General features: G+C 43.9%; 1 long non-coding RNA gene across 1 annotated transcript; it reads left to right on the forward strand.

Annotated features, from left to right (window-relative positions):
* The first annotated feature begins 7,548 nt into the window (after positions 1-7,548).
* Positions 7,549-9,319, forward strand: LOC120967428 (uncharacterized). Its single transcript, XR_005761210.3, has 2 exons — positions 7,549-8,605; positions 8,965-9,319. It is a non-coding gene; the product is annotated as an uncharacterized lncRNA (long non-coding RNA).
* Positions 9,320-10,677: the final 1,358 nt, after the last annotated feature.

Here is a 10,677-nt window from a genome sequence, read left to right on the forward strand (position 1 = left end):
AACCTATATCTACCATCCATATTGCACCTGTATCACCATCTCTTCGCCGAACTAGTGCACCTATACAATTTACCATTGTATTGGGTGTGTTGGGGACACAAGAGACTCTTTGTTATTTGGTTGCAGGGTTGCTTGAGAGAGACCATCTTCATCCTACGCCTCCCACGGATTGATAAACCTTAGGTCATCCACTTGAGGGAAATTTGATACTGTCCTACAAACCTCGGCACTTGGAGGCCCAACAACATCTACAAGAAGAAGGTTGCGTAGTAGACATCAAGGGTGCGCCCAGGGGGGTAGGCGCGCCCCCCACCCTCGTGGGCCCCTCATGGCTCCACCGACCTACTTCTTTCGCCTATATATACTCATATACCCTGAAAACATCTAGGAGCACCACGAAACCCTATTTCCACCACCGCAACCTTCTGTACCCGTGAGATCCCATCTTGGGGCCTTTTCCGGCGCTCCGCTGGAGGGGGAATCGATCACGGAGGGCTTCTACATCAACACCATAGCCTCTCCGATGATGTGTGAGTAGTTTACCACAGACCTTCGGGTCCATAGTTATTAGCTAGATGGCTTCTTCTCTCTCTTTGGATCTCGATACCAAGTTCTCCTCGATTCTCTTGGAGATCTATTCGATGTAATACTTTTTGCGGTGTGTTTGTCGAGATCCGATGAATTGTGGGTTTATGATCAAGTTTATCTATGAACAATATTTGATTCTTCTCTGAATTCTTATATGCATGATTTGATATATTTGCAAGTCTCTTCGAATTATCAGTTTGGTTTGGCCTACTAGATTGATCTTTCTTACAATGGGAGAAGTGCTTAGCTTTGGGATCAATCTTGCGGTGTCCTTTCCCAGTGACAGCAGGGGCAGCAAGGCACGTATTGTATTGTTGCCATCGAGGATAAAAAGATGGGGTTTATATCATATTGCTTGAGTTTATCCCTCTACATCATGTCATCTTGCCTAATGCGTTACTCTGTTCTTATGAACTTAATACTCTAGATGCATGCTGGATAGCGGTCAATGTGTGGAGTAATAGTAGTAGATGCAGAATCGTACCGGTCTTCCTGTCACGGACGTGATGCGTATATACATGATCATGCCTAGATATTCTCATAACTATGCACTTTTCTATCAATTGCTCGACAGTAATTTGTTCACCCACCGTAGAATTTGCTATCTTGAGAGAAGCCACTAGTGAAACCTATGGCCCCCGGGTCTATTTTCCATCATATAAGTTTCCGATCTATTTTATTTTGCAATATTTACTTTCCAATCTATACCATAAAAATACCAAAAATATTTATCTTATTATCTCTATCAGATCTCACTTTTGCAAGTGGCCGTGAAGGGATTGACAACCCCTTTATCACGTTGGTTGCAAGGTTCTTATTTGTTTGTGCAGGTACGAGGGATTTGCGTGTAGTCTCCTACTGGATTGATACCTTGGTTCTAAAAAACTGAGGGAAATACTTACGCTACTTTGCTGCATCACCCTTTCCTCTTCAAGGGAAAACCAATGCATGCTCAAGAGGTAGCAACCACCTAGACATCCACATGCCTCGACGGCTTCCTCACCCGCTATTCGCAATCAAGATAAGAGGTCCTCAGCTACAACAGGAGTATCCTCTGCTCCACCTCCAGAAATGAGTTCTACACACAGCAGCAACATTCAATGCCACAAGTGCACAGGAAGAGGTCATATTTCTTTGGAATGTCCCAGCAAAAGAATTATGATCCTCAATGAACGAGGTGAATGGGAGTCTGAAAGTGACCATGAAGGTGGCAATGATGAAGTGGAAGAGGAGCAAGGTTGGGAAGTAGGAGGAACTATTTTTATCTCATGAGGAACTTGATGGAGAAGCTTTGGTTGTATGTCATTCACTTAATGCCCAGGTTGTGGAGGAGGAAAAGGGGCAGCGGCATAATCTTTTCCACACCCGTTGCCTTATCAACTCAAAGATATGTCGAGTGATTGTTGATAGTGGCAGCTACAACAATATTTCAAGCACGGAGATGGTCGAGAAGCTTCAATTGCAAACAAAACGTCACCCACATCCATACCGCATGCAATGGCTGAATGATTGTGGCGCAATTAAGGTGATTAGCAGCATGCGAATACCAATTTCAGTAGGGACATATCAAGATGATGTTGAGTGTGATGTGGTGCCGATGCACGCTTGTCACTTGCTTCTTGGACGATCGTGGTTGCATGACCGTGATGTGCAAATCAGCGGGCGTGCGAATCGCTTATGTTTTGTCCATAGAGGAGAAAAGTTCACTTGGCTGCCCATGACACCTGAGGAAGTCTATCTTGATGAGAGGAAAAGAAAAGGAAAGAAAAAGGGAGAGAGCGATCATACACAACGAGTGAGCCACCAACATAGTGAGGGAGTGTTTCCACAGCCAAAAGCTCCACAGCCAAATATGACCAAGCCCCGGGAGAAAGAGGGATTAGTTATGACAGCTAGGAAAAGGGATATGCGGGAATTGAGAGAACCTAATACTCCATTCTTTGTACTCCTGTACAAGGAAACTTTATTGGCTGCTAACGATTTACCCCCAACTCTTCCTAGTGTTGTTCTTGATCTTTTGCATGAGTATGAGGATGTGTTTCCCAAGGAGGTACCACCTGGTTTGCCACCGAAGCGGGGCATTCAGCACCAAATCGACTTGGTTCCGGGCGCCCCACTACCAAACCGGCCACCGTATCGAGCAAACCCAGAGGAGACGAAGGAAATTCAGAGGCAAGTAGAAGATCATCTTAACAGAGGGTATGTAAGGGAAAGTCTTTCTCCTTGTGCTGTTCCCATACTTTTAGTTCCAAAGAAAGATGGTACCATGAGCACGTGCACTGATTGTAGATCCGTTAACAACATAATTGTGAGATATCGGCACCCTATTCCTAGGCTCGATGACATGCTTGATGAACTTTGTGGCTCCACCATATTTTCCAAAATTGATTTGCAAAGTGGTTACCACCAAATAAGAATGAAAGAGGGTGACGAATGGAAAACTGCATTTAAGACAAAATTTGGTTTGTATGAATGGTTGGCTATGCCTTTTGGATTAACAAATGCACCTAGTACTTTCATGAGATTGATGAATCATGTGCTTAGATCCTTCATTGGCAAGTTTGTAGTGGTTTACTTTGATGACATATTGATTTATAGCAAAACTTTGGAGGATCATGTTGTACATATAAAATGTGTGCTTGCTGTCCTACGAGAGGAAAAGTTGTATGCTAACATGGAAAAGTGCACATTTTGCACAAACAAGGTTGTGTTTCTTGGCTTTGTTGTTTCAGCAAAAGGTGTGGAGGTCGATGAAGAGAAGATCAAGGCTATTCGTGAGTGGATGCCTCCACAAAATGTGAGCCAAGTACGTAGCTTCCTCGGACTTGCAGGTTTCTACCGCCGGTTCGTGAAGGATTTCAGCACCATTGCTACACCAATGAACGAGTTAACGAAGAAAGACACTCCATTCCAATGGGGTGATGCCCAAGACAAGTCCTTCCAAGAACTGAAGATGAGATTGACATCAGCCCCATTGCTTTCACTTCCTGATTTTGGTAAGACATTTGAGATTGAATGTGATGCAAGTGGTGTTGGCATTGGTGGAGTACTATGCAAGAAGGTAAACCCATCGCCTATTTTAGTGAGAAGCTTAATGGTCCAACTCTTAATTATTCTATCTATGTTAAAGAATTGTATGCACTTGTTCGATCTTTGGAAACATGGCAGCATTACTTGTGGCCAAAAGAGTTTGTAATACACTCTGACCATGAATCTTTAAAACATCTAAAGGGCCAACTAAAACTGAACCGTAGACATGCAAAATGGAGTGAGTTCATAGAGTCTTTTCCTTATATTGTCAAGTACAAGAAAGGGAAGGATAACGTTGTTGCCGACGCATTGTCTAGGCATCACATTTTACTTTCCCAACTTGATGTTAAAATCCTTGGTTTAGAAAGCATCAAGGAATTGTATTGTACCGACTTATACTTTGCTGAACCATTTTCAAAGTGTAACAAGGGAAAAGGATGGGAGAAGTTTCACTTGCATGATGGATTTCTATTTCGAGCTAACCAATTGTGCATCCCAGATTGTTCCGTTCGTTTGTTGCTTGATAACCCACAAGTATAGGGGATCGCAACAGTTTTCGAGGGTAGAGTATTCAACCCAAATTTATTGATTCGACACAAGGGGAGCCAAAGAATATTCTCAAGTATTAGCAGTTGAGTTGTCAATTCAACCACACCTGGATAACTTAATATCCGCAGCAAAGTATTTAGTAGCAAAGTAGTATGATAGTAACGGTAGCAGTAGCAAAAGTAATATTTTTGGGTTTTGTAGTGGTTGTAATAGTGGCAACGGAAAAGTAAATAAGCGAAGAACAATATGTGAAAAGCTCGTAGGCATTGGATCAGTGATGGAGAATTATGCCGGATGCGGTTCATTATGTAACAGTCATAACATAGGGTGACACAGAACTAGCTCCAATTCATCAATGTAATGTAGGCATGTATTCCGAATATAGTCATACGTGCTTATGGAAAAGAACTTGCATGACATCTTTTGTCCTACCCTCCCGTGGCAGCGGGGTCCTAGCGGAAACTAAGGGATATTAAGGCCTCCTTTTAATAGAGTACCGGACCAAATCATTAACACATAGTGAATACATGAACTCCTCAAACTATGGTCATCACCAGGAGTGGTCCCGATTATTGTCACTTCGGGGTTGCCGGATCATAACACATAGTAGGTGACTATAGACTTGCAAGATAGGATCAAGAACTCACATATATTCATGAAAACATAATAGGTTCAGATCTGAAATCATGGCACTCGGGCCCTAGTGACAAGCATTAAGCATAGCAAAGTCATAGCAACATCAATCTCAGAACATAGTGGATACTAGGGATCAAAACCTAACAAAACTAACTCGATTACATGATAAATCTCATCCAACCCATCACCGTCCAGCAAGCCTACTATGGAATTACTCACGCACGGCGGTGAGCATCATGAAATTGGTGATGGAAGAAGGTTGATGATGACGACGGCGACGAATTCCCCTCTCCGGAGCCCCGAACGGACTCCAGATCAGCCCTCCCAAGAGAGTTTAGGGCTTGGCGGCTGCTCCATATCGTAAAACGTGATGAATCCTTCTCTCTAATTTTTTCTCCCCGAACACGAATATATGGAGTTGGAGTTGAGGTCGGTGGAGCTCCAGGGGGCCCACGAGGCAGGGGGCGCGCCCGGGGGGGGGGGCAGGCGCGCCTCCCACCCTCGTGGAAAGGGTGTGGGCCCCCCTGGCCTTGATTCTTTCGGCAGTATTTTTTATTATTTCCAAAAATAATCTCCGTGAAGTTTCAGGCATTCCGAGAACTTTTGTTTCTGCACAAAGATAACACCATGGCAATTCTGCTGAAAACAGCGTCAGTCCGGGTTAGTTCCATCCAGATCATACAAGTTAGAGTCCAAAACAAGGGCAAAAGTGTTTGGAAAAGTAGATACGACGGAGACGTATCATTGCTCTTGCAGGAGGCTCACACTGGTGGTCTCATGGGACATTTGGGAGCCAAGAAAACTGAAAGTGTGCTCGTTGATCACTTCTTTTGGCCGCGCATGAGACATGACGTGGAACGCTACGTGATGAGATGCGAGATTTGTCACAAAGCTAAGTCCCGCTTGAATCCTCGTGGTTTATATACTCCTCTATCTATCCCGAATACTCCGTGGGAAGATATTTCTATGGATTTTGTTCTTGGTTTACCACGGACTAAGAGGGGGAGTGACTCGGTGTTTGTGGTAGTTGATCGTTTTTGCAAAATGGCACATTTTATCCCATGTCATAAGAGCGATGATGCTTCACACAATGTTGATCTGTTTTTCAGGGAAGTTGTGCGGCTACATGGAGTACCACGCACGATTGTGTCAGACCGTGACACCAAGTTTCTGAGCTACTTTTGGAAGACCTTGTGGGGAAAACTCGGCACCAAGATCCTATTTTCCACGACATGCCACCCACAAACTGATGGACGGACTGAAGTTGTCAACCGGACGTTGTCCATGATGCTGCGAGCAGTCCTGAAGAAGAATTTGAAGATGTGGGAAGATTGCCTACCTCATGTGGAGTTCGTGTATAACAGGGCGGTACTTTCGACCACTAAATTTTGCCCATTTGAACTTGTTTATGGCTTCAAACCTATTGCTCCCATCGATCTTTTGCCTTTGCCACTGCAGGATGAACTAGCCTTGATTCCAGTAAGCGTGATGATTTCGTCAAGAAACTTCATGCCCGGGCAAAGGAGAACATTGAGAGAATGATTGAACACTATGCGAAGCGGGTAAACAAGACCAAGAAGAAGCTGGTGTTCGAGCAAGGCGATTTGGTATGGGTACACCTTCGGAATGACCGTTTTCCTGAGCAACGCAAGTGCAAGTTGCAGCCACGCGGTGATGGACCATTTGCGGTGCTCGAGCGAATCAACGATAATGCTTACAAGATCGATCTTCCAGAAGAATATGGTGTTAGCCCAACCTTCAATGTCTCCGATCTTTCCCCATACTACAGGCCTTTAGAGTCAAGGACGACTCCTTCTCAAGAGGGGGAGGATGATAAGGACATCCCAACCATGGGCACCACACCACCAACCATCAACGGTCCAATCATACGAAGTCGCGCAATGCAAATACATGATCAGGTGAATGCTAACTTAAGTCTATCATTTGACCTTGAAAACATGGTTGTGCCTTCACCTCCTTTGTTGTTGGTTGAACTCAGGTGCGATGTCGAAGAAGGCCAAACACATTTCAGTCCGTGCAAAACAATGTTTTATGGCGAGGAAACAAAGTTAGGAATTCATGAAGAATGAGTTGTCTTCTGAAGAAACATTGTTCCGATTCTGACGAAACAATGTTTTGCACGAGTTTGGATATCCCAACTTGCGAAAGGTTTCCAGAACTCGAGTTTTCTGCTGAAGGAAACATTGTTCGACCCCAGTGAACAATGTTTGGTCGGGAACCGCCAACCACCTCCAACGAGAGTTTTCTAGAAGCTACCTCATTAAGTCTTGAAGCCATTTAGTCAAACAAAGCTGGTTCACTTTCACACCTAAGCTGGTTCCAGAAGCTAGTTCTCTTTCACACCTATCCAGGGGGGTTGTCCCGATTATAAATAGGCTAGCTCTTCCCTTCGTTGGGGACTTTTGCCATTTCTATCAAAGACCAAAGACATAGACTCCTCCTGAGATTGGAGAGCTCTTGTTATCCTTATTCTCGTGATTCCTTGAGAAATTGCTCCTAATTCGTGCTCCGCGACTAGAGCGTGTTGTGTGGATTAGAGTTCGTGGTTTCCCTTGCGAATTGCACCTATCCCGTGCTCCACGACTTGAGCGTGGTTGTGTGGGGTAGCATTGCAGGTTGTGGATCGGCAAATGTTCGGATTGCAAGCTTCGATGAGCATCCTCCTCGTCGGGTCATAATCTCTTATTTTCCATTTTCCGACTGCTTGCAGCTAGTTATCCCCATCCATTTATCGATCCTACGCCGTGAAGATCGGACCTCCCCTTGTACTCCCTCTTCTTCGAAGACGGGTCGCATCATTTGACTTTCTACAAAACTAATAGTCCTTGTATTTTGGATAGATGGAATATTTTGTTTGACGGGTGTGGGAGATGATAGAGTGTGTTTTATTTTTATTTATAATTAATGATTTGGTGGGCCTTTCGTGGTGTGATTCTATGTTATCTGCTAACGAACCTATATTAATGTGGAAAAAATTTATGTCGGTGATCGCATGTACTATTATATTGGTGCTACAATCTCTCATGGTGACGCTTATTTTTTTCCAGGTGGTGGAAGGTTGCGCGGGATTGATATGTTTTTATAGACCGATTGTTGATTATTCATTTGAAAACTTGTTGGCATCGTCGAAATCGTAAAAGAAATCCAAAATTAAATGCCTTAATTGGTTGGAAGAGTTTCAAAATTAGGAAACATACTGAATTAAAAGAATTGAATGGGAGAGCTTGAGAAATTGTTGACTCGGTCAAAATCGATTGACCCAATCCTAAATTGAATACCTCAATTAATTGTGAGGCCTTAAAAATTAGAAAGCATGATGTATAGTATAAAAGAATTGAATGAGAGATCTCTGAGAAATTGTTGATCCGGTCAAAATCGGGTGACCCAATTCTAATCGAAGACCTCGATTGAATGTGGGCTCTTTAAAATTAGAAAGCTTAGTGTTATAGCGAATATATGATATTTATTATATATCTTAAAGATAGGAGTGCTCAGTAATTGTGTGCTTATCTTATCCTACTGCATGTGTTCTTTATTTATTTTTGTCATTAACGAATCGGCCAAGTCTACTTTGTGTGGCGTGTCTTGATATATAAATAGGCAGGGCCTGACTCGATTGAGCACATCAGTTGAGTTCATCACCCATCTAAGTATCTCATACAGGTTAGGGATCAAAACATTGCATTAAGCAAAGTCAATAGCCAGATGGAAGCCAAGCCAGCGACGGTTTTGTTCATTGTGCTCCTTGGATGCTCCGCGGTTGCGTTGGTTTTCTCAATTGGTAATACGTGTACTCCATCCATTTTCAACATACACTACATAAGTTAGGATAACATTTTGACCAACAATTACTCTATTACCGGTATATATTTGATGTTACTAGGTTTGTATTACAGAACATTTAATTGCGAGTATGCTTTCATATCATAAAAGTTACATACATCTAGAGTAATTGTCGCATAAAAAAAATTGAAACAGAGTCGCATAAAAACTTGAAAGCATTGCACTTTAAAATGAAGTGATTACTATCTTTTCATGCATGTCTTATCCGTATGTATGTGTCAGCTTTTCACTTCTTTTTTTTTGCCGCGTGGCGTCTGATGTATGTGCATGCATGCAATGCACTCTCTACTCATGCAGATAGTGAGATCGGCAGATCAGGTGGCCTTCGTCTTTCGGATGACGAGACTAGCAACGACGACATCTCGTCACCAAAAATAAGGTGCTTTCGGAGGATGCATGACCTTGTCCACAACGAGTTCTGTTGCGCAACGTTGAAGGATTATCCTTGCTGGCCAACGTTGGACGAGTGCATCCCGAATTGCCCATAGGTCCTGCCGCTGCTACCTTCTTGCCGCCTAATCAATGCAGCGTGTTGATCTCAGATGTTTCTGTCGATCATGGTTGCGTCTGGTAAATGAAAAGAAAAATTGAATGAATGGAAAAAATAAATTCTTTTGCGGGAAGGAAATAAATAATCATGCATGGTTATGTATATAGAGATGGTCAGATGGACTAGCGTTGCATCTAGGAAATTAATATTCACTCGTAAATATGGGTCCATTGAGGCTCATCTCGGTGTCATGCAAAAAAACAAAGGCTGTTCTTGGTGCTCTACCATGTATAAGTGCTAATCATGGCACATAAGTAAACAGTGATATGAAAACACAATTAGAAACGAGAGAGAGCACTTTGGTGACTCAAAAAAGAAAAACAATGCAAAACATTTAAATGATGAAAATTCATTGCATAAAAGAAATTAGTTGTTAAATAATTAAATGAAGGGTGCTTATCCATAAGACTTAAGCATCTATGCATAGAGACTTTAGTTGATACGCTCAGCACCTCATCTACATCTTCAACACAAACCCTCAAAACATATGCATGGACGTAGTTGTCTGTATTGGATGTATGAATTGCACGATATATTGATTCGGTGCAATGTGCACGGTATATATAAGTACAAGGTGGGGCCTCTACCTCAATCTATACAACAAACTAGAGAGGTGGGCCTAATGTACAAAAGACAATATACATGCACGAATATCATACTCAACACACCCCCCCCCCCCCCCCCCCCGCGCGCAGTCGAAGCGGCACCGCGGCTGACGCAAAGACTGGACCGGAACTCCTCAAATGACGCCGTAGGCAAGCCCTTGGTCATGATATCTGCAAATTGTTGGGAAGTAGGAACGTGCAAAACACGAATATGGCCAAGAGCCACCTGTTCCCGAACAAAATGAATATCCAACTCAATATGCTTAGTTTGTCGATGATGCACCGGGTTAGCGGAGAGGTAGACCACCGAGACGTTGTCGCAGTAGACCACCGTGGCACGGTCAACAGGGCAAGACAGCTCCTGAAGCAGCTGACGAAGCCAGGAACACTCGGCGACGGCGTTGGCCACCGACGATACTCAGCCTCAGCACTGGAGCGAGAGACTGTAGGCTGCCGCTTGGACGACCACGAGATAAGTGAGGGTCCAAGGTAGACACAATAGCCCGAGGTGGAGCGACGTGTGTCAGTGCAGCCCGCCCAGTCTGCATCGGAGTAGGCGGTGAGGGCGGTGTCGGCGGAGGCGTGAAGCGTGACTCCAAGATCCATAGTGCCACAAACATAGCGGAGAATCCGCTTGACAGCGGCCCAGTGAATATCCCGAGGAGCATGCATATGAAGACACACCTGCTGCACGGCATACTGGATCTCTGGTCGAGTCAAAGTGAGGTACTGGAGAGCACCAACAATAGACCGATAGAAAGCAGCATCCGAAACAGGAGAACCATCCCTGGCAGAGAGCTTGGCCTTCGTATCAACAGGCGTGGCGGCGGGCTTGCAGTTAAGCATGCCAGCGCG

This window comes from Aegilops tauschii, chromosome 6 (genome assembly GCF_002575655.3).
Source record: "Aegilops tauschii subsp. strangulata cultivar AL8/78 chromosome 6, Aet v6.0, whole genome shotgun sequence".
In the NCBI taxonomy this organism is placed as follows: Eukaryota; Viridiplantae; Streptophyta; class Magnoliopsida; order Poales; family Poaceae; genus Aegilops; species Aegilops tauschii.